Consider the following 24,253-nt stretch of genomic DNA (forward strand, 5'->3'; position numbering starts at 1 on the left):
AGGCAGGAGAATTGGACCACAGCAGGCACCTCATCCCCCTGCCCCCCTGCCCCATGGATTGGCACAAGCAGTCCGTCTCTAGGCTGAGCAGAAGGAAAGAAATCACAACAGAAAACATAGTCCTGGTGAGACGCTCTAAAGTCAATATTCGAACCAAAACATCACTCCTCTACAGTGTTTCCTGTTCCATGAGATGCTCCTTCAAATAGTGTCCTCTCCTCAAACACGTTTAAAAAACACTCCAGGCTGTGTCTCCTTCTTAAAGATGCACAATACATATTTGCTTATCAAATCCACTGGAAAGCCCCAGAGTAAAGAAATGTTTAATTTTTTAATATATAGTTGAGGTAGAATGAACATATGCACAGGTCTTGTGTTCAGCTCAATATTTGAGAGTTTAATGCTCAGTTTACTGCTACCCAAAACAAGATGTAGAACATTTCCATCACCCCAGAAAGTTTCTCCATGCCCGATTCCAGCCAACCCACTGTCCGACTCAGAGACAACCACTGTCTTACCGCTCATCAGCATCATCTGCCTTTGCTTGTTCTTGGACTATGCCACATGTATTTTTGTGTGGCTTGCTTCTTTTGCTCAGTGTGAGATATTTTAGTTGCGTCAATGCTGTTGTGTATATTAGTAGTTCTTTTTTTAATGTTGAGTTGTATTGCATTGTGTATGTAAATAAATTGTGATAGATTATATACATCTATATTGTAATATATAGAGAGATTATATATATATACATATCTCACAATTTGTTTATCCATTTTCCTGTTGATGGATATTTGGGTGGTTTCCAAGTTTTGACTATAATGAATAAGGCTGGTATGAACATTCTTATGTAAGTCTTTTTGTAGACATATGTTTTCATTTTTCTTGGGTAAACATGTAGAAGTGAAATTGCTGGACCATAGGGTATATATGTTCAATGTTATAAAAACTGCTAAACAGCTCTCCAAAGTGGTCGCACCTGTTTAACTTTTTAAACTTAGTATTTCCTTTGTTCATTTGACCACAGAGCCCCACAGATCTATAAAATGAGCAGGTTGGACTAGAGAGCTTTTAAGATTCTTTCCAGCTTTATGCAGTGAGAGAGGCCAAGGCATTCAGGAGTGGAGTTGATCAAGGTCAGGATTTGTCTTCTTTCATAAATCTTGTAGGCAAGAGCAAATGACACGAAACCCAGAATAACCAAATGTTGGGAGTAGGAAGATAGAAAACACTGCTGAGTCCAGGGAGTGGAGAAGAGGTACTAACTAGCAGGTAGTCACCTGGACAGAAGCATGAAAGAGGAAATATTTAAGCCAGAAGGAATCTGAGATACCAGAGGTAGAAACAATTACAGCAGAAACCATGGTATACAGAAGACTCTGGCAGTGTTTAAGAAGTTTCTTTGGCCCAGGGGCATCAATAATGATAAGACATTCAGAAAACTCTTCAAGACCACTGTTTTCAAAAAAGGGGGAGTTGTAGAGAGGATTTGGGGCACAACTGAAAATAAGGTACAGTAAAATTTTATTCATTTTCATTCAATTTAGCAGGAATTTAAGTTTTAAATGACATATTACTGTTGGGATATAATTATCTGTGGATCTCTTGCATTTCTGTATTTTTTGTTTTTGTTTTGAGGGAGGGTCTTGCTCTATCGCTCAGGCTGGAGTGTAGTGGCGAGATCTCGGCTCACTGAAACTTCCACCTTCCTGGTTCAAGCAATCCTCCCACCTCAGCCTCCTGAGTAGCTGGGATTACAGGCGTGCACCACCATGCCCTGCTAAATGTGGTATTGTTTGTTTGTTTTAGTAGAGACAGGGTTTCACCATGTTGCCCAGGCTGGTCTTGAACTCATGGGCTCAAGTGATCCACCTGCCTCAGCCTCCCAAAGTGCTGAGATTACAGGTGTGAGCCACCACGCTGGGCTACACTGGGCTGCATTTCTGTATATTTTGAGTAGAAACACTGCCTGTCCTTTGCTCTGGACTATCTTTTGAAGGATGTTTCTGTAGTGAACAAACTTGAAAATACAGATCATATGTACCTTGGGAGCAAAGGGTAGGTTTGCCTACATCCTTGGAAGATAGAGATAACAAGTAATCCTGAAATCAAGGGCATGCATGCTTACTGCCCTTTGTTCAGGTCCCCTAAGCTCAGAATTCCTGTCCTAAAATGCAACCCACTGCATTTGCATGTATAATCTGACCCTCTTCACTCTTTTGAGATGTGGGGAGCCAGTATAAATTCTTTAAAGCATGCTGACAGTTTATCTGCTGCTATGGCTGTAGATAATAAACCGTCTCCCTGACTCAACAGTCTCACGTCTTTTCCCACTATCCATGAAACTAACTTGGAATAGCTAACTTGTTAGCTTGCAAGTGGGGTAAAATCTCAACCCCTTCAAAGTTCTTGACAATTACATATGAATTCTCGAATAAAAGCAAAAGTTCTTCCTTCACACAATTCCAAAGTCTAATTTGTCAACAAAAGGAATTCTAAAATCAGGAGGTTTCTTTTTTAAAACAGGGGTTCAGGAAATTAAAGATTTCTCAACATGTTGTTCATTTTTAAACCTAACAGCTCTGGAGCAAGTATTTTCCTGCACTTTTTCAAAAGTTATTTTGCTGGTCCCAAAAAGATACTCCCTTTATTCCAGGAACCAACACAATAAAACATCTCTCAGATCCTTGGAGAATCAAACTCAGTCACAGCTGCTGAGATCACTAGTATGGCCCAAGGGCATGGGCCTTCTGTGCTTCTTCAATTTCAAAGGTTGGCTGGCTCACTGCCCCAGCCCGCCCCATGGAAACCCTGAGCAAGGCACATCTCCTGCGTGGTTTCTGAAAGGCAGAAGATAAATGTCTATCCACAGTGAAAACAGTAGAGGAGCCCTTCAGCACATCTCTGGCCAGAAAGCTGAGGGTCGGTGGCAGGGCGCCCACACATTCAACTTGCCAGTAACAGTCCAGGGTCTTGTTCTCCATTTGCACAGAAAATTAGACAGTCATGGAAGTCAAAGAATGCAGATGACACTGTAGTTCCAACCCCACAGCCCATGTGTCACCTCCTTTGTTTCAGTCACTTCATGGATGTGATCTTTTGAAAATGATCTAAGTCACATGAAGGCTTCCCAGCCACTCCCAGCTTCACATAATTGTATCCTTTTCTAAAATCCTGACCTTCCCTTAACCCCTTTCTCTGCAGTGCCAGCATCTCACCAGTCTCCGAAAAGCAATCCCCTTTCTATTCTGAAGCAGTGATCCTCTTCTTCATCAGAACTGATTCTTACCTTCAACCATTAAATCAGATGATTTCCTGAGATTCCTTCCAGATACAGTATCTATCAGTCAATGTCCTCCACTCACTTATTCACTCTCCTTAGAATACACAAATATTCAGAAAAAAAAAATGACGTTGATCCTATCTATCTTCCCTCCTCTTCAAATACAGGTTCCTAAAGTGTCCAGTTTACAAGTCAATTCACTGCTGGATAATTTAATATGTGGCTTACTCTCTATATGCCACAGAGGCAGTGTGCTTAATAAGGTCCCTAAAGACCTCATTTCCAATCCATTGAGCATCTCCCCTCTCTCCTGCTCATTCTCTCTTATCCTAAGGGTGTGTGTGTGTGTGTGTGTGTGTGTGCATTGCACATGGTATTGCCTCAATTGTGTCCCCCCAAAAATTCATGTTGCATCCCTAATCCCCAATGTGACTGTATTTGGAAATAGGGCCTTTAAGGTGGTAACTAAGTTTAAATGAGATCATAAGGGTGGGTCCCTAATCCCACAGGACTGGTGTCCTTAGGAGAAGAAGGGACACCAGGGAGCTGTCTTTCTCTGCACATGTGTGCACACACACAGAGATAAGGCCATGTGAGGACAAGGCGAGAAGGCACTGTCAGGCAAGCCAGGAAGAGAGGCCTCACCAGAAACAAAATTTACTGGCACCTTGATATTGGACTTCTAGCCTACAGAACAGTGAGAAAATAAATTTCTGTTGTTTTAAGCCACCTGGTCAGTGGTATTTTTTATGACAGCCAGAGCTGACTAATGCAGCGTGCATGCCCTTTATTGGTTCTTAACCTTTTTATGCCTAGTAAACTATTAAAAGGTAGTATGCCTAGCAGACTGCATACAATATGCATTCTATTCTGTGTAGTATAGTCTACATGGTATGCAAAGCACACATAACATATTAGATAATTATAGAATGACAGGGCTGGAAGGAAAGGTCACTGTTAACAGCAGAGTGCTGGCTATTATCTGCAGAAAAAAGGAACAGAGAGCAAATGCATAAGTTGTCTTATTTATATTTCAAATAAGCTCTTCCTTCAGCTAACATGCTTATATCTTGTTTACTCACCATTAGTAGCCACTGATAAATATAACCATTTTAAATTTACATGCACAATTACATTTTGCAAAAAGGTCAGCCTTAGTCAGTATTTTCATACAGTACCACCTGGTATGGAGGAGGAAAGTGTGACTTAAGCTAATATTTAGTGCAAAAAGAGGGATGATTCATTAATGGCTCTTATTTCATGTTTCGGACATTGATTGGAGATTTTTGCTTAAGAACCAACCATTTTGAGGCAATTGGGAAAGTTTGAACATGGGTTCAGTCTTAAATAATATTAAAGAATTATTATTAATTTTGTTAGGTACGATAATGATATTGAGGTTATGAAAGAAAATGGAGAAACAGAACCACTTAGTGGAAAAGAAGAAAGAGGAAGAGAAGAAGAAGAAAAAGGAAGAGGAGAAAAAAGGTGTAACTATAGCAAAATGTTGAGAACTTACATGGGGGAAGAGCACATGAGGTTTATTATATGATGTGTGTCTACTTTTGTGTGAGTTTGAAAATCTTCAACATCAAGTGCTTTTAGCCAGGTACAGTGGTGCAAACCTGTAGTCCCAGCTTCTCGGGAGGCTGAGGTGGGTGGATCACTTGAGCCCGGGGATTTGAGACCAGCCTGACAACATAATGAGATCCCAACTCTGTCAGAAAAAACAAACAAACAAAAACAGCAAATATTCACTGAATGTCTGAAGCAGGAGTCAATCAGTTGCCTGTCATCAAGGGTAGATGGAAGGTTTGTGAGGCCTCAAGCTTTTACCATTTGGGGAGCCCTCCTTGAGAAAAACAATGAATGCACAATTCTCTTGGGAGGGGCCTGTTCTGGTGACAGGCTCACACACTTGCATTTCATCAGCTCCATAATAAATCCACCTCTGTCAGCCATGGGTATGGCTTGGTTAGCCCAATGATTCTTCCTTTTTCAGCTTTTTCTTTTCTTTTTATTATGAACATTTCAAACATAACCAAAAGTTAGAGCGTTTAAGACAATGATCTTTTATGCGTCTGTCGTCCAGCTTCCACAACCATGAGTCCTTGGCTAGCTAGTCTTAATTCATCTGTAATGAATTAACCAGCCATTCCCCTCCATACGTAAACTGTGTTATTTTAAAGCAAATCCCTAATATCATTTCATCTCTAGAATATTTCAGTATGCATCCTTAAAAGATAAGGACTCTTTCAAAAAACATACCACAATATCATTATCACACCTAAAAAAAAGCATAATTCCTTAATCAGGCCAGTGTTTAAAATATATATTAGATTGTCCAGGAGTGAATTGACTTGTAAACTGGACACTTTAGGAACTTGTATTTGAAGAGGAGGGGAGATAGATAAGGTCAATGTCCGTTTTTAAATTTCTTTAATTGCCTCAAATATTTTTCTACAGTTTGTTCAGATCAGGAACCAAATAAAATATGTATCACAACTGGTTGATATCTCTCTTAAATGTCTTTTAATCTATAGGCTTGTCTTCCACATTCGTTATATTCCTGGCAATGTATTTGTTGAGGAAACTGGGTCATTTTTTCCTATAGGGTTTCCCACAGTCTGGTTCTTGCTAATTGCATTTCTGTGGTATCATTTAACATGTTCCTCTCCTTTATGTCCTGTAAATTGGTGGTTATATCTAGAAGCTTGATCGGATTCAGGTTTGATTTTTTGACACAAATTCATCAAAGGTGTGTACTTCTATGAAGGCACAAGATAAACGGTTGCTTTTTTTTTTTTTTTTTCAGGTGAGTAGCCACTGCTGATCGTTACTTTGACCCGTTATTTCCCAATTTTTTTTTTTTTTTTAGATGTGAGTTCTGTCAGCAGGGGCAGGGATTGCGTACATTGTAGGGTGCTCACCTGACTGGCTCCCAAGGCACTGGACTGTCAGAGGATCGGGGGTAGGGACAGCATGGACAAAGGGGACAAGAAGCAAGACTTGTCCTAAATGAGTTCATAGCATGGTTGGAGACACAGGACGTAAACACGCGGAAATAACAAAGATATGTCATAAAGCCCTGCAAATAACTTAGGTAGCGATCCCTCTGAGAGCGCAGAGGATAAGGGAGCAATCCACTTGGGTAGTCGGGGAAGGACTTTAGCCCAGACACTGACTTTCTCCAGCGAAACACAATATCGTGTCTGGATGCCCAGTTACCAGTTGGCGTCCACCCTGGGCTTCCTGTTGCAAAACATCCAATCGATTTCTCCTCCACTGTGCATGTTGGACCAAAGGCTGCACAGCCAAGATTCTGACTCCCTCCTGGTTACATGCCCCCTTGTGGTATAACCACAAATTACAACAGATTTTCCAACCATGAAGATGGGGACAGCCATCAAACATTATCAGCAGGGTGGAGGTGTGGAAAGAAGAGCATCTGTAGCGGGTCCATTCTGTGTCCGGCACAGAGCTGGGCACATCTGTGTGTGTTAGCGCATTCTTACCTCCCAGAGCCCGATAATCGGCCAACATTTGTGGCCGACGCTACTAGGCACGGACCCAGTATCTGCATTCACCTCCTTCCTTTCTGACAAATCCCAATTTTGTTCACGGTGGCAAAGTGCCCCCTAATGCTTGCCTGCTCAGACTGGTAGCTAAGATGCTGGCCAGGGGGTTCTAGCTGGAAGTTGGCTGGAGATTTCTGGGAATGGCTTTGCTTTCCTAGTATAGGAGCTTCCCCTTTTTCCCTTCCTGCCTGGAATGCAGAGTAAGGTGGGAGGTAGAGCAGCCATCGTGTGGCCACGAAGAGGCCAATGTGAAGACAAAAGCTTCACTTTGAGAAAGCAGCAGGAAGAAAGAAGCAACCTGAGTCGCAGATGTCCTCAGCAGCCCCCCCCAAAATGCCTACCTCTGGATTTCCTGAGAAGTGTGAGAAAAAGACCTTACTTGGGTCCACCACCGTAGTCAGCTTTCTATTATACACAGCATAAACAGAATCCGTCTGATAGTTACCATCATGGTAGTTCGACTGATGTACTAAGATATGGATGTTCAGGTCGCTTAAGAAACTCCCTCAACTGGCCGGGTGCGGGGCTCACGCCTGTAATCCCAGCACTTCGGGAGGCCGAGGCAGGTGGATCACCTGAGGTCAGGAGTTCGAGATCAGCCTGGCCAACATGGTGAACCCCTGTCTCTACTAAAAATACAAAAAAGTAGCCAGGCATGGTGGCATGCACCTGTAGTCCCAGCTACTTGGCAGGCTGAGGCAGGAGAATCACTTGAGCCCAGGGGCAGAGGCTGCAGTGAGTGAAGATCATGCCACTGCACTCCAGCCTGGGCAACACAGTGAGACTCTGTCTCCAAAAAAAAAAAAAAAAAAAAAATATATATATATATATATATATATATATATATATATAAAGAAATTTGTGTGTATCTATATAAAGAAATTTGTGTATATATATGTACATATGTGTGTGTGTGTGTGTGTATATGTATATACTCCCTCAAATTCACACCACCACAATAGGGCACAGCTGGGGCTCAACACCACTTCCCATCAGCTTCTTCACCACCACCCCTCCCCTGTCGCCTGATGACAACATATATGCACCTTTTTCTGTTTCATGATACCTCTCACCTGGCAAGCCAGAAGGCTCTTTCTCGGGGGACTGTAGTCATCACACTCTTCTGCCAACCAGAGCCCAGGCTGCTGGCAATGAAGACATCATTCGTTCCTTCCCAGGCCAGTCCTCTTGAACACAGAGCAGTGGCAGCTGCTGGAAATCCCTTCTCCTCTCCAGTGCCTCCACTGCCTGCCCTTTCTACCACCTTGCCCATGTTTGGTCATATCCAGAACACCCCTGTTAAAATAGAGCATCTTACCCAGCAATTCCCCACAGGTGTTCCACAAAACCCTAGTCCCAGGGGAAGTGACTTTGTATCGCTGGATTTAACTAAGACTAAGATGCACAAGCTTTTCACATCTGAAATTAGGATGTTTGTTACAATTGACGTATATTATCAACAGCCATTTTCCCATGCTTTAACCTATCAGAAATCATGTCTCATAGACATTGGCCTCTTAGCTTTATTAGAATGGTGCTTGAAAATAAAGGAGTTCCCCTCCCTCCCTCCCTCCCTCCCTCCCTTCCTTCCTTCCTTCCTTCCTTTCTTTCTTTCTTTCTTTCCCCTCTCTGGCCCAGGCTACAATCTACTCGGCTTCCTGCTGCCCCCGCCGCAGACTGCCTGGGACTGCCGGCGCCCTCCACCGCTGCCTGCCTTTTCTCCTTTGGATGCAGGCACGCGTTCGCCATCTTGGCCACGCTGGTCGCCAGCTCCTGACACCGAGTGCTCTGCCCGCCTCAGCCTCCCGAGGTACTGGGACTACAGACGGAGTCTCGCTCACCCAGTGCTCGGTGTTGCCCGGGCTGGAGGGCGGTGGCGTGGTCTGGCCTCGCGGCAGCCTCTACCCCCCGGCCGCCTGCCTTGGCCTGCCAGGGTGCTGGGATTGCAGCCCCTGCCCGGCCGCCGCCCCATCTGGAAGGTGGGGAGTGCCTCTGCCCGGCCGCCCCGTCTGGGAGGTGAGGAGCACCTCTGCCCGGCCGCCCCGTCTGGGAAGTGAGGAGCGCCTCTGCCCGGCCGCCCCGTCTGGGAAGTGAGGAGCGCCTGTGCCCGGCCGCCCCGTCCGGGAAGAAATGAGGAGCGCCTCTGCCCGGCCACCCCATCCGGGAAGAAGTGAGGAGTGCCTCTGCCCGGCCGCCCCATCCGGGAAGAAGTGAGGAGCGCCTCTGCCCGGCCACCCATCGTCTGGGAAGTGAGGAGCGTCTCTGCCCGGCCACCCACCGTCTGGGAAGTGAGGAGCGCCTCTGCCCGGCCACCCACCGTCTGGGAAGTGAGGAGCGCCTCTGCCCGGCCACCCACCGTCTGGGAAGTGAGGAGCGCCTCTGCCCGGCCACCCACCGTCTGGGAAGTGAGGAGTGCCTCTGCCCGGCCACCCATCGTCTGGGAAGTGAGGAGCGCCTCTGCCCGGCCACCCATCGTCTGGGAAGTGAGGAGCACCTCTGCCCGGCCACCCATCGTCTGGGAAGTGAGGAGCGCCTCTGCCCGGCCACCCTGTCTGGGAAGTGAGGAGCGCCTCTGCCCGGCCGCCCCGTCTGGGAAGTGAGGAGCGCCTCTGCCCGGCCACCCATCGTCTGGGAAGTGAGGAGCGCCTCTGCCCGGCCTCCCATCGTCTGGGAAGTGAGGAGCGCCTCTGCCCGGCCGCCCCGTCCGGGAGGAAGTGAGGAGCGCCTCTGCCCGGCCGCCCCGTCCGGAAAGAAGTGAGGAGCGCCTCTGCCCGGCCGCCCCGTCCGGAAAGAAGTGAGGAGCGCCTCTGCCCGGCCGCCCCGTCTGGGAAGTGAGGAGCGCCTCTGCCCGGCCGCCCCGTCCGGGAAGAAATGAGGAGCGCCTCTGCCCAGGCGCCCCATCCGGGAAGAAGTGAGGAGCGCCTCTGCCCGGCCGCCCCGTCCGGGAAGAGGTGAGGAGCGCCTCTGCCCGGCCGCCCCGTCCGGGAAGAGGTGAGGAGCGCCTCTGCCCGGCCGCCCCGTCCGGGAAGAGGTGAGGAGCGCCTCTGCCCGGCCGCCCCGTCTGGGAGGTGAGGAGCGCCTCTGCCCGGCCACCCATCGTCTGGGAGGTGAGGAGCGCCTCTGCCCGGCCACCCATCGTCTGGAAAGTGAGGAGCGCCTCTGCCTGGCTGCCCCATCTGGGAAGTGAGGAGTGCCTCTGCCCGGCCGCCCATCGTCTGGGAAGTGAGGAGCGCCTCTGCCCGGCTGCCCCATCTGGGAAGTGAGGAGTGCCTCTGCCCGGCCGCCCATCGTCTGGGAAGTGAGGAGCGCCTCTGCCCGGCCACCTATCGTCTGGGAAGAAGTGAGGAGCTCCTCTGCCTGGCCGCTCCGTCTAGGAGGTCTACCACGGAGGCCAAAAGCAATGTGGGGGCTGGACGTGGTGGCATCGTCTGGGAAGTGAGGAGTGCCTCTGCCCAGCCACCTATCATCTGGGAAGAAGTGAGGAGCTCCTCTGCCTGGCCGCTCCGTCTAGGAGGTCTACCACGGAGGCCAAAAGCAATGTGGGGGCTGGACGTGGTGGCTCACGCCTGTGGTCCCGGCACTCTGGGGGGCGAGGCGGGTTGATCACTTCGGGCTAGGAGTTCGAGACCAGTCTGGCCCACTTGGCGAAACATGAAGAATACAACAGACAAACCAACCAACCAACTCAATGACAACAAAACAGGTCTACCCTGGAGTCATACTCTAATTTTTTCTATTTTCCTCCCTTTCTGATCCTTTATCCCACTTTCTTTTTCTTCCTCTTCCTTCTCCCTCTTCTTTGTCAAATAGAGGATTGAGTTATTATCACTGATCCATATAAAGTCCCTCTCTCATTTATTTTAACTCCCACCCCCATTTCTATTCCCCGACTTCCCATGTGCAACCTTCCTAATATGTTTGATACGCATCTTTTTGTTTGTATGTATTTTTAGAAAATGTTTATTGTTTTTGTATGCAAAAATTAATAAAAAAAAAATACAAAAAAAAAAAAAGAAAATAAAGGAGTTCCATATGGTCAAATACATTTGGAAAATAATGGAACAAACTAAATCAATAAACCTTTGCAATGCAGATCTTCTCAAAGCCTTTAACATGCTAAAGTGCCTCTCCAAGAGATTTGCTAAGATTATTTGGCCATGGAATTCTCCTTTTTGTAGAGTGCCTCATAGTACTAGTGTAATATGGAACGCAAATTAAGAAACTTCGCCGTTATATTCTGGGATAATTGACCAGATTTGCCAACCAACCAGCTGTCTTCTGGAAGAAAGCTCCAAGAAAGCTGCAGAAGACATAATACGAGAAGCTGACAAGTCTGAAGCATAGCCCTTTAGTGGAAAGGTCAGAGGCCTCACACAGGCACCACCACCTGCTGAGTCACTGGAAAACACAGCAGATACCTTTGGGGGAAAAATGAAAAGTGGAACATGCAATGTTGTTAAGTTTCTCCCACTTTTTATTGGCAGCCAAGCCTACATGCCTTCATCCAGCCCAAAGAAACAAGAGCATGACTAGGGCCGTGCCTTCTTAATGCTTAGATACTGTGTCTGACCCCCAGAACCTACAATGACATCATTGGTCTCCCAGATACAAACACATCTTATATGACCCTGGTAATACTGAAAGGGGAGAGCATTCGTAGAGAATTTGTAGTGCTTCTTAAACTCTCCAGGTGATTCCAATATTCAGACAAAATTGAGGCCCATAGTTTAAGGCTCTGACTTGATGAAGCAGCGTTTAAACTGTGACAGCTGGGGAAAGATACATTTCATTGTTTTGGTCATCCTAGCCCTGGGTGACAAAGGCCAAAATGGTAGTGATAGTGAAAATGGAGATCGAGATGGAGATAAGAAATTTTTTTTTTTTTTTTTTTTTTTGAGACGAGTCTCGCTGTGTCCCCCAGGTTGGAGTGCAGTGGCGTGATCTCAGCTCACTGCAAGCTCCGTCTCCTGGGTTCACGCCATTCTCCTGCCTCAGCCTCCCGAGTAGCTGGGACTACAGCGCCCACCAACACACCCGGCTAATTTTTTGTATTTTTGGTAGAAACGGGGTTTCACCATGTTAGCCAAGATGGTCTCGATCTCCTGATCTCGTGATCCGCCCGTCTCGGCCTCCCAAAGGGATACAATCTCTGAGGAGAGGTTCAGAATAACTCAGGTTTTGAGAAGTTTGGCAGAATGACATACCATGAAGAAACGGGACAGTGAGGAGCAGAGGCCAGGGTTTTGAAGGGAAGATGGTTATTTGAGTTTCTACATTGTGCTCTAGCCTTTAGAAGGATGTCCTAGTAGAAATGTCCAGAAGGCAGTTGGAGATGTGGGCTGAATTTTAGAGGGCAGAGCTAAACATTTGGAAGTGATCTGTATCCTGGTGATGTTTGAAGCTTTGGGAGTTTAAAGATTGTCTTCCCTGCAATGCGATACTGTTTGGAATACCGCACATTTATAACCGCTGGACTCAGCGTGAAGGATGTGAAGTTCCTGTTCTGCCTCTGCCACTTACCAGTGTGTGACCTGAAACATGACACTCTGCCTTCTCAGCCTCAGTTTCCTTAACTGGAAAGCAGATGTAATCATACCAACCTCGCTGGGCATTTGTGAATATTAGTTAAGAAAATCCTTGTCAAGTGCTTGGCATAATGCCTGGTGCTGAACATGGCCTCCAGCCTTGTCAAGTCTAACGTCCCTCGCCCCAACCCACACAACTCCCAAGCAGGCCGTGATAGAAGTCCACTTCTCTTCTGTGCCAAGAGTGACTCTAGCAACAAGCAATCGATTTGCACTCATCTCAATGGTATGTGTAGATCAAATCTTGGCAGACCAATTTAATTTCCTTTGATGATACATAGGCCATGTAGATAAAGAATGAGCAAGAGATGTAATCTCTCTGTGCTGGAATCTGACCTTAGATTCCATCACAAATGACTTTTCATCAATTAGATAGAAGGAAATAAGAGAGACTCTCTCTGTCTTAAGTGCAAGCACCAACAGCTGAATAATATCACCCAAAAGGCAACCTATCAATGACTCAGCCTCCACCTGGGGACATCCTGTATGACCTTACTCATGTCAGAGAGGATCCCGTACTGAACATCTCTCTCTTTACCCCAACAATATCATAACCAAGAATGTGCTAATTAAGGTCAGATGACACCAAGTTGTCAAGCATTCGTCTCAGGTAGGAATAGAGCCAAAATAGCATTAACTGACAGTTCATAAAGAGTGAGGTGCAATAGGAACAAGTTTAACATTAAAAAAAAAAAACTATGTAGACAAAAAGAAGAATATATGTTGACTCATTCACTAAACTAGTAACCAGTGTCACCCAGAGTTGTAGCCAGATAAGGAATGCTCAAGAATAGCCGGGTACCTGGACACCCCTGATAAATTTAACTCATATCAGAGAAGGCAACAAGAAGGCAGAGGAAAAGGGAAGGAGAGACAGAATGAGAAAGAGATCAGGGAAGAGAAGATAGGCAATTGCGATGTTGCTGTTGTTGTTGAATATGTTCAGAGTGGAAGATGCTAGTCCACTGGAATTCAAGTTCACTTACATGGGCAACAAATAATTTATTGAGCATGCACTGTGTGCCAAGCACTGTATCCAGTGCTAGGGATATAGCAGTGAGTGGAACATTCAGGATCCTGCCCTCACGTGGTCTTCCTCCTCTACCCAACTTCCAAGGGTTGAGAAGCCCATTACGAGTCCTTAGATGGCTTCTCGTTTCCATCTGCACCCACTGCTCGTATGATCTCATCCACTGCCAGCTTTCCATACCATTCATCTGTGACTCCTTGCAAATTCAGACTTCCACCCCATCTTCAAGTGGCCAGTTTTCTAGTTGTCCTCTCAACGAACCACAGACTTGGTCCATCCAAAGCAGAATCTTGATTCTTCCCTCCCCCTGCCCAAACCTCTTCCTTCTCCCATCTCTTCCACCTCCACACATGGTACCTAACATGGCCAAAACAGGGGAGATGTCCTGGACTCCCACATCCCACGTTCTGTTGATTCTAATTTTCCAGAATTCGAATTGCATCCCACAGCCAAAAAACAGCAGTTTCTTCTTAATTATTTTGCATTCTAAATATTGCTGCAAACAGGACTAGAGCAGACACCCCCTTCGTCCTACGCTGTACCCCCTTCCCACCCTCCAACTGTGACCTTGGCTGAACCAGCCCTACCACTATCAAGCCAACAAGAAGACTGCAGAAAGAGAGGGATTTGGGGGGGTTTATTGCCTTTGGAGCAAGGACTAAGCACTCACGAGGAACGTTACTGCCTCCCTCACTCTGGGGAAAGTAAAGAGATGAATCCCAAAGTGATGAGAGGCTCAAAAGCCAGGGTCAGCAAACTTTTTCTGTGAAGGGCCAGATGGCAAATACTTTAGGATTTGCTGTCATACAGTGCCCGCCACAACTACTCAGTACTGCCATTGTAGCGTGAAGGCAGCCGCAGACAGTAGCGAATGAGACAGAAATAAATGAGCAAGGCTGTCTTCCAGTAAGACTTTATTTATGGACACTTACATTTGAATTTCATGTGATTTTTCACATATCACGAAATAGTATTCTTCTCTTGATTTTTTTTCAACTACTTAAAATAGGTAAAAACTATTCTTAGCTCACGGGTTAAACAAAAACAGGCAGCAGGCCAGTCCTGGCCACTGGCCATACTTTGCAAACTCTTAATCTAGGAGAGCCACTCACAGACAATGCAGGGCCAGAAAGGGCCAATGACATCTCACTTCCCAGTAGACCCCTGATAAGCTGCAGAACTGCAGGCCCCTTCTGGAATGGAGCTAAGGGCGATGAGAACATCGTGTGTTCTCCTCTGGAGGCTGGGGACACAGGGAGCCTATGGCCGGGGCCTGCTGCTTAGCTGGAAGCTTCTGAAGGCAGGATGACTCAGTGGAGCAGGCCCTGATGCAAGAGGAACAGGACTCATTTGCACTCATAACTATCTCTCAAAAATATTATAAAACTGTGTCTCCTAAACTTCAGCTCTCTCTGCAGTAAATTTAAACTGTTGCAACATTGTTGCGGGTGATTTACTGGGGTGGTAAGCTTTTGTATGTTTTTTGGGAGGTTCCTTTTAAATTTCTACTACCTTTGCTATCATTTTTAAGGAGTTACTCAGATGACAGAATGTTAAGCGCTGATAGTGGCTAATAAGGGAGGCTGCAGAAAGTCTATGCTGGGATCTTTAAAACCGTGATCAACTGCCATCTGTTTTGGGGGTTTTAAGGTGAGCCCAGCATGCGTCAAGGGGCTAGGTGGGTCACCACTCAAGTCTCCTCCATCTTCCTAATTCCAGGATACGAGAGGAAACAGATGCGCGTTGGGGAGAGTAATGAGAAAGAGCAACTCTGCTTTCCTTTTCTCCAACAACAGAAACAGTGAATATTAACTCCCCAAATCCCTGTGTAACACTGAGTACCCAGCCAAAGAAGTTTCCTTTGAAATTGCATCTGTCCGTCTAAGAGGGTCTACAAAGCCTGCATTTTAACGCTGAACTAATTCCAGTTACTTGAGCTGCTGTTGCTGCTAAAAGATGTTTGAAGAGGAGGAGGAAAAGCCATCTTGATATGATAAGGATTTGTCACTTGCTGCAAAGAAGGCACGGGATTTTTTTTTTCCCTGTAAAAGGGGTAGTCAGAGTTGGGAGCTTGTCCCTGTCTTCTTGGCCCAGATTCCCAGAGGAAACACAAATAGACTTTTTCAGGTCACAGGTTTCTCTGCATCAGGTGGCTCCGGAGTCTCGCTCAGTTTCTATAAATCAGGCCATTTCTCTCCAACTTATGAGTCTCCTAGCACTGGACATTCTGGAAATCCAAATGAAATTGACAAATTCAGTTGATGTCATAGCAAATTCAATGCACCTTGCTCTCTCCAGGCTGATCTCAAATCACTGGATTGAGAAGAGCTAAAATCTAGCTTTTGTTTTTAAAAATTAGACTGTATAAACCGATTTTTAAAAAAAACACAGGAATAGATATTATTTAAGATTTTCTATTCCCTGCACCCCCCACCCCCACCTCCACTGCCAGATTTTTGTGGCCTTCACCTTTTCAAGACCAATTTTATTCCCACAGTGCAAGCAGAAGGTTTGCAGTTTTGTGATGCCTTTTAGCTTTTTAGTGCAACGTCATGATCAGTCAAGACGTCCAGATAAATTACTTAACAGAGAGGCAGTAGAGACGCTCTCACATAACCACCCAGCTGAGAAAGTCTTCCTTCACTCACTCTCTTCTATCCTGGACAGACGCATGTGGTTTACAGTTGCTCTCATTTCCATTTAACAGAAACAGATTTGCAAATGTTTGCTTTTAAACTGGATTCCCTTCTCTCCATTGTAATCTCAATAATTATGAAAAGAGAAGTATAGAAAATGAGCAGCGTTGCTTTTTATCTCATCACCACTCACTGAGCACCTACTGCATACTCGCCTCCAAGCAGGCGTCCCCTCCCTAACAACAGCACAAGCAGACATTATTCATCCATTTTCACAGCTATGTAAACTAAGCTTTAGGAAGTTCAATAACTTGCCCGGGCTCATACTTCTGGTATGAAGTGGAGCTTGGCTTCCAGCCCAGCTCTGTCTGCCTCCAGCGCCTTTCTCTGCACCGTTCAGCAACGCCTGGCTACAGAACATGCCCAGTGTGGCCAAGCATTTTCCATGACTGTCCCTGGAGCACATTAATCACCTCCTGATGTGAACCTCTTTGGGAAGGTGAGCCTTTTCCAAAATCAATACTTTTCATTGTAGTTACGCAATTATGACCTAAAAGAAAATTTTCACCATGATACTGAAAGCCACCAGCTTCACATAACCACCAAATGTGCTGTAACTGAGGAGGTGAGGGGCGAGTCCTTGTCACACATTTCCTGGAGGTCAGGTCAATCCACCTGTGAGCCCAAAATTATGCTGGCAGAAGGAAGAAGCGAGATGATTTTTAATTGTTATGAAGTGTGCTGGTAACTTAAGTTGTTCTGTATTTCCATCCTTGTTTTGAAACAAAGCTGAAGCTGTCTCTGTCTCTCTGCTTTCCCTACCAATTGGACTAAAGGTTTCTCCTCAAACAGTTTCTTCTTGGCTTCCATATGACATCAGGTCTTTCTTAAATAAAAGCAAAAAATGCAGGAAAAAAAAGAAAAAAAATTCAAAGATAGGATGCCACTCTCTTTCACAGCGATTAGTAGTTTTGTATTTCCTTCCGGTCTTGTTGATGTGGATTTAACTAGTACATATTTTTAAATGCTAAAAATTGTATGTATTTCTTTTTATACCTCACATTAGATCATAAACATATATGTTTCTATATAACCTTTATATGACTAATTACATCATAAACATATTTGTATGTTTCTATATAACCTTTGCTCATTTAACAACTGTACAATATTCCTTCAAGTTGATATACCCCAGTTTCTTAAACTATTTCTCTTATGTTAAGGGTTTGTAGTGTTTCCCTAATATTAGTAATGTTTTGTTCTCACCTAGGTCTTAGAAAAAAACATAAGTACTGTTAATAAACTTTTTTGGTGTATATACCCTTTTCCCTTTCACTGGAATTTTTATTTAAGCTAAATTTTCAGAAGTATAATTACAGGGCCAAGAGATTTGAATATTTTATGTTTGATCTTTCTTACATCCTGAACACATACATATTATTTTCAACATTCTTCCTGTCATCTTCTAAGCATAATCTGGGAGAAACAGTCAATTCATTTCTTCATTTCTCTCACCCTTGACTGGGCATTGGATTACAGCAGAGCTTGCTCACCCTCAAAGCTGCTGCCAATTTCTTCCTTCCTTTCCTCCTCTCCTCTGCTCTGCTCTGCTCTGCTCTCCTCTCCTCTCCTCTCCTCTCCTCTCCTCTCCTCTCCTCTCCTCTCCTCTCCTCTCCTTTCTTCCTGCCTTCTCTTCTCTTCTCTTCTTACCTTTTCTTTCTGACAGGGTCTTGCTCTGTTGCTCAGGCTGGAATACAGTTGTACAATCACAGCTCACTCCAGCCTCAACCTCCCAGGCTCAAGGGATCCTCCCAATTCAACCTCCTGAGTAGTTAGGACTACAGGTGCACAGCAACACACCCAGCTAATTTTTGTATTTTTTGTAGAGACAAGGACCCACTATGTTGACCAGGCTAGACTCAAACTTCTGGGCTCAAGTGATCCTCCAGCCTCAGCCTCCCAAAGTGCTGGGATTACAGGTGTGAGCCATTGCGCCTGGCCAGCTGCTGCCAATTTTTGAATGTAAGCTAGACTTCTTGAAAATTCCCTATGTTTCCCATATAAATAGAAGGCCAGAAAGATTTTTTAAAAATTACTACTCAGTGCTGGCAAGGGTACAAGGAAATAGGCACTAATAAATTTCAGTGAGTATAGACTGGTACAATCTTTCTGGAAGGCAATTTGGTAGTATGTGGGAATGCATTTAAAATGTATATATGCTTTAGGCCAGGCGCAGTGACTCACACCTGTAATCCCAGCACTTCGGGAGATCAAGGCAGGTGGATCACCTGAGGTCAAGAGTTAGAGATCAGCCTGGCCAACATGGCAAAACCCCATCTCTACTAAAAATATAAAATTAGCCAGGCATGATGGTGGGTGCCTGTAATCCCAGCTACTCAGGAGGCTGAGGCAGGAGAATCGCTTGAATCTGGGAGGCAGAGGTTGCTGAGCAGAGCTGAGAGCACATCACTGCACTATAACCTGGGCAACAGAGAGAGACTCCGTCTCAAAAAATAAAATGAAATAAATAAAATAAAACGTATATATGCTTTAGTCCAACCATTCTATTTTAATAATTTATCATAAGAAGGAAAGTCAAGGTAGGTACAAATATTTGCTACAAGCATATTCTTTTTAGCAATCCTTATAATAGCAAAAATAAAAACAAATTTAATCCAACAAAAGGGGACTGGCTTAAGAAATTATGACACATCTGTATAATGGGTACCATGCAACCATTTAAAATTATAATTGCAGATGACAAGATATATTAGTCACATAAACACAGGCTCATAATATATGTGATGAAAAAAGTCATACAATAGCACTTATTATATTATCTATTTGTGTAAAATATATATACCTAGATAGGAGTATGATATGCTCCAGTTAACAGTACTTGTATCTCGATGGTGGAATCATTGGTGGTGAATAGTTTTGCCTTTTTATCTTTTACACCACAGGTATTTTGTGTTTCTAATAAGAAAGAAAGCTTATTTTTTTCTCATTTATAACAGTTTCAAAAGCTTACAAGTGCACAAAAATGTTTCCTGCCGCCTCCACCAAGATGGAACAGGGACAAGAAGAACTGATCTGCGTCATCCTCTAGATTCTGTGTGCACTTCCTGATCCATGCCTCCAAATAACAAGGGTTACAAGGATGCAGCAATGAATATAGGCAAAATCATTTCTATAGCTAATTCAAAATACCAGTAACCCTAGTCTAGCAAAGGAAGTGAGAATGCCCCAACCACTCTAATCAGGGCCATGGACAGTTCTCCCAGAAGCAATGAGGGCCTCCTCCTGAGTCAAGAAGATACTATCTTCCCTCTGAATCCACAAAATGAATCCACAAAAGCTCTAATAGCTAATTTTTCCTTTCATTAAAATAAAACAGGTGGTACAGTAAGTAAAGAGCTTATCAACTGCACATTAAACTAGAGGTAACGGGTACTGTACTCTCTGTATTAGGTTTTCTATTGCTGTGTAACAAATTACCCCAAAACACAGTAGCTTGCCACAGCAAATGTGTGTGATCTCTCACAGCATCTGAGGGTCTGGAAACTAGTAAGGTGGGGCTGACTCAGGGGCTCTCACAAGGTTGCTGTCAAGTCAGGGCGGCAGTCACCTGAAGGCTTGACTGGGGCTGGAGGAGCCACTTCCAAGTGTGCTCACAGTGTCCATGGCTTCAGGCCCTCACTGGCTGTTGGCTAGAGTCCCCATGGCCTCTCCATAGACTGTCTGCATGTCCTTTTGACATGATAGCTGGCTTGAGAATTAGTGATCTGATAGATGAGGGGAGAGAGAGAGAGACGGAGAACATGAGAACTAATCCTAAAAATAAACTCCACTGGGTTCTGCTGTATCCTATTGGTCACATAGATCAACCTTGCCACAACGTGGGAAGGGACTACACCATGGGTGAACACCAGGAGGTGGGGACCATCACAGGCCATCTTGAAGGTCACTGACCACATTCCCCAATCAAAGGCCTGCCTCACCAACACAGCCCACCACCACTACCTCAGCCAGAGAACTGGGGACTCAGGAACTTAAAGCCATCTCAAAGAAATACAGTTGGGAGACCATGGTTGCAAATGAGTGCACGAAAGCTCTAATAGCTAATTTTTCCTTTCATTAAAATAAAACAGGTGGTACAGTAAGTAAAAGAGCTTATCAATTGCACATTAAACTAGAGGTAACGGGTACTGTATAATTAATTTCCATTTCATTGTGCTTTGCTTACTAGAAACTTTCAGATTTCCCTGGCAGCAGTTTCAAGGAGATTCTGATAAACTTATTTTGCTTAGATGCAGACACTGTGCACACTGAGAAGGCTTTTTCTCTGTGTCTGGTCCTATGTGCAGTGTTAGCGTGGCTGTCATAGATTTGCTCTGAGTCTTGCTCTGGCTATTGTCCTAAAGGCACAATTTTGGCCAAATGTAGTTTACTACTTGGTTAAGGGGAAGTGATGTGGGGAGAAATTACAGTCTCGCAAGGCCTAACATCGAGGGATTTAAAGCTTTAACAACTGCCCATGCCTACTTCATTCCAGAGCTCATCAGAGAACACCCAGCATAGGACCTGGGCTCTGCGGGCCCTCCCACCTCCCTTAGCTCCTGTGCTACCCAGCCCTTGCAGTACAAGCTGTACCTGTTGTCAACCTCCACTCACCACACCTACCCCAAGCGCAGACCACATTAACCTCCACGGCCACAGCTTCCTCTTCACCTCTTTTTGCCCTTTCTAGCTTCCAGCTAACTAAAAAAATTATTACCAACAAGGTCAACTGACAGTCTCCATATACTTGCCTCTAAATTTTGGAAAGTAATTGCTGTAGTTTGATTATAGTTTATTTGACTCCAATAAATTTCATATTGAAATTTGATCCCCAATGTGGTGATGTTAGGAGGTGGGGCTTAATAGGAAGTATTTTGGGTCATGGAGGCAGATCCCTCATGAATGGCTTGGTGCTGACTTCTTGGTAACGAGTGAGATCTCATTTTCTTAGTTCCCAGAGGGGCTAGTTGTTAAATAAAAAGCCCAGTACCTCTCCTCTCTCTCTTGCTCTCTCTCTCACCCCGTGATCTCTACATACGAGCTTCCCTTTGCCTCTTGCCATGAATAGAAGCAGCCTGAGGCCCTCCCCAGAGGCAGATGCTGGTGCCATGCTTCTTGTACAGCCTGCAGAACTGTGAGCCAAATAAATCTCTTTTCCTCATAAGTTACCCAGCCTCAGATATTTCTTTACAGCAACACAAATGGACCAAGACAGTAACCGAAGGTATCAGTTGAAGTGGAGTGGAAGAATTCATGCGACTTTTTATATTTTTCCAGTGACTTAGTAAGGTTGCTTAACCTCAGGGATGACAGAAGAATATTTTCTAGACCTGTTAAGTAAATGAAGAGTTGGGGAAGGATAAATTTAAGTCTACTAGTCCTGTTTGACAAAATAAAAAGTTGGCAGCTCTATGATGTTCTCCCCACCCCCATCCCATCCAAAAAAATCATAATAATCTGGCCTGTGAAATCACACAGTTAGGAGACCCCCAGCTGAAGTCACGAATGTCATCGTATTGTTCATATTGTTAGTTCCATGACTGCTGTCCTGCCTCTTGAGGTCGGAATATGAAGTAATGCCTGTCAACACAAAGATGTCCACATTGTCACTACATACTGTGCTGTATTTGCATTAGGAGGCTTGGGCCAAGTAACAAGAGATGGAGAAGAATCTTATGTGTGTGATACAGAGTGTATTCCGAAGTGGAAGAAGGGTTGTATTGTGGGGAAAGTTTACCTGCTTAAAGATTTGACACTGACTGGGGTAAGTCCAAGGGACCCAGTGGTGAACTCCCCTATCCTGGTCAACTTGATACAGGTGGCAGCTGGATAATGTGGTATATAAACCCTGTACTACTCAGGACACTCCCAGTAGCCTAGTGGCAAAAGCTGAACTCAGGCTAGTTTAGATAACAGGGTCAGGGATTGAAGTCAAGGATTTGAATGCCATCAGAATTCTTCTCTCCATCTTTTTTTTTTTTTGAGACACAGTCTCACTCTGTCCCCCAGGCTGGAGTGCAGTGGCACGATCTCAGCTCACTGCAGCCTCTGCCTCCTGGGTTCAAGTGATTCTCATGTCTCAGCCTCCCTCCTGAGTAGCTGGGATTACAGGCATGCGCCACCACACCTGGCTACTTTTTTTGTATTTTTGTAGAGACAGGGTTTCACCATGTTGGCCAAGCTGTTCTCAAACTCCTGGCTTCAAGTGATCCGCCCACCTCGGCCTCCAAAAGTGCTGAGATTACAGGCGTGAACCACCACACCCAGCCTCCCCATCATAATCTCTGCTTTTCTCTTTGCATGTAGATTTCATTCTCTCCTCCTACAGAGGGCTTTCTTCACAGAGCAGTAGACATGGCAGCCCACCTCACCAGGGAAACAGCCGAATGACTCTGTGACCAAGGAAGAAAGGGTTCTTCTGCTAGGTCCAGCTAGGAGAACCCTGGTTTAGGACTCTGCTGGGTGCCAGGTCCATCCCTACACTAATTCCCATAGCCAAGAGGCCAGCCGTGTTACTAAAAGATGGAGCAGAAAGGCAAGACAACAGCCCCTAAAAGCACAAGGACCTAGAGCTGGACAGCCTTTGGTTCAAACCACTCACTAGCTGTGTCTTTGTGAAACTTACTTAGACTTCCTAGGCTTTACTTTCTTTATCTGAAAAACAGGGATAATACTAATACTAACCACAAATTGTCATTGTGAAAATAATTTAAATGTGCCAATATGTATAGAATACTAAATTTCATATCTTACACATAATAAATGGTCAAAATGTCCATTGTCTATTTGGGCAATTATTAAAGCTTTGTTATCTGCTCAACACAGAGACCAAACTACAGTACCTGATCTTCTCCTTTGTAACTGAATGGTGCAGCCTTCTGGTTTCAACACTCCCCTATTTCTACAGCCAGACTGGAGTTCTGTTGGATAATTACGTTGGTGCAAAAGTAACTGTGGTTCGTGTAATTACATTTATTTATTTATTTATTTATTATTTATTTATTTTTTTTGAGATGGAGTCTCACTCTGTTGCCCAGGCTGCAGTGCAATGGTGTGATCTCCGCTCACTGTAACCTCCACCTCCTGAGTTCAAGTGAGTCTCATGCCTCAGCCCCCCGAGTAGCTGGGATTACAGGTGCCTGCCACCATACCCGGCTAATTTTTGTATTTTTAGTAGAGACGGGGTTTCACCATGTTGGCCAGGCTGGTTTCGAACTCCTGACCTCAGGTGATCCACCCGCCTCAGCCGCCCAAAGTGCTGGGATTACAGGCATGACCCACTGTGCCTGGCCGCGCAATTACTTTTAATCACTTTAATTGCAATTAAAAGTAACTAGGTAGGTCTTTGGTATTAATACCATAAGATGCTAGCAAATCACACGTGCAAGAAGGTGTGAGGGGGTCAACAAAGGTAAAAACCAGAATCGTACAATTCAGGACTTCAAATAATTCATTGATATTTCAGATAAAACTGTACCCTCCACGTAGCTATATAGAGGCAGAAAACATAACTTGGTGTTCAAGATTGTGTTGTCATGAAAAGATAGAACATTGGATTTGCAGACAAACAAGTTGGCCTCAGCTACTGTTGGTTTGCTTTAAGGCCTCTGCTTTATCCATCAGTAAAACAGAAATAATGATATTCCCCCTCAATTCCCACACTGAGGTTTGGTAAGACTTAATGAGGCACTGTTGGTAAAATGCTTTGAGCTCATCTCATGAAGGGCTCTATGTAGGCACTTGGTCTTATTATACAGACATTTCATGGTCATATATGTTTAGAGTAAGATGTTGCTTGGAACCACTTCAGAGAATTGCTAAGAAACACAGATGTATTAAATGGTATCTTCTTAAAAACTGAGATTAGCCAGGCACAGTGGGTCACACCTGTAATCCTGTCACTTTGGGACGCTGAGGTGGGTGGATTACCTGAGGTCAGGAGTTTGAGACCAGCCTGGCCAACACGGTGAAACCCTGTCTCTATGAAAGATACAAAAATTAGCCCGACGTGGTGGCAGGCACCTTTAGTCCCAGCTACTTGGGAGTCTGAGACAGGAGAATTGCTTGAACCCAGGTGGTGGAGGTTG

The 24,253-nt window shown here is 44.9% G+C and overlaps 1 long non-coding RNA gene across 1 annotated transcript in view; it reads left to right on the forward strand.

The window, feature by feature from the left end:
* LOC129463985 (uncharacterized) overlaps positions 1–19,453 on the forward strand; it is a 110,385-nt gene extending 90,932 nt beyond the window's left edge. Inside the window, exon 4 of the long non-coding RNA XR_008651370.2 lies at positions 19,124–19,453. This is a non-coding gene — a long non-coding RNA (uncharacterized lncRNA). The remainder of the gene's footprint in view (positions 1–19,123) is intronic.
* Positions 19,454–24,253: the final 4,800 nt, after the last annotated feature.

Source organism: Symphalangus syndactylus, chromosome 15, assembly GCF_028878055.3.
Source record: "Symphalangus syndactylus isolate Jambi chromosome 15, NHGRI_mSymSyn1-v2.1_pri, whole genome shotgun sequence".
Lineage (NCBI taxonomy): Eukaryota > Metazoa > Chordata > Mammalia > Primates > Hylobatidae > Symphalangus > Symphalangus syndactylus.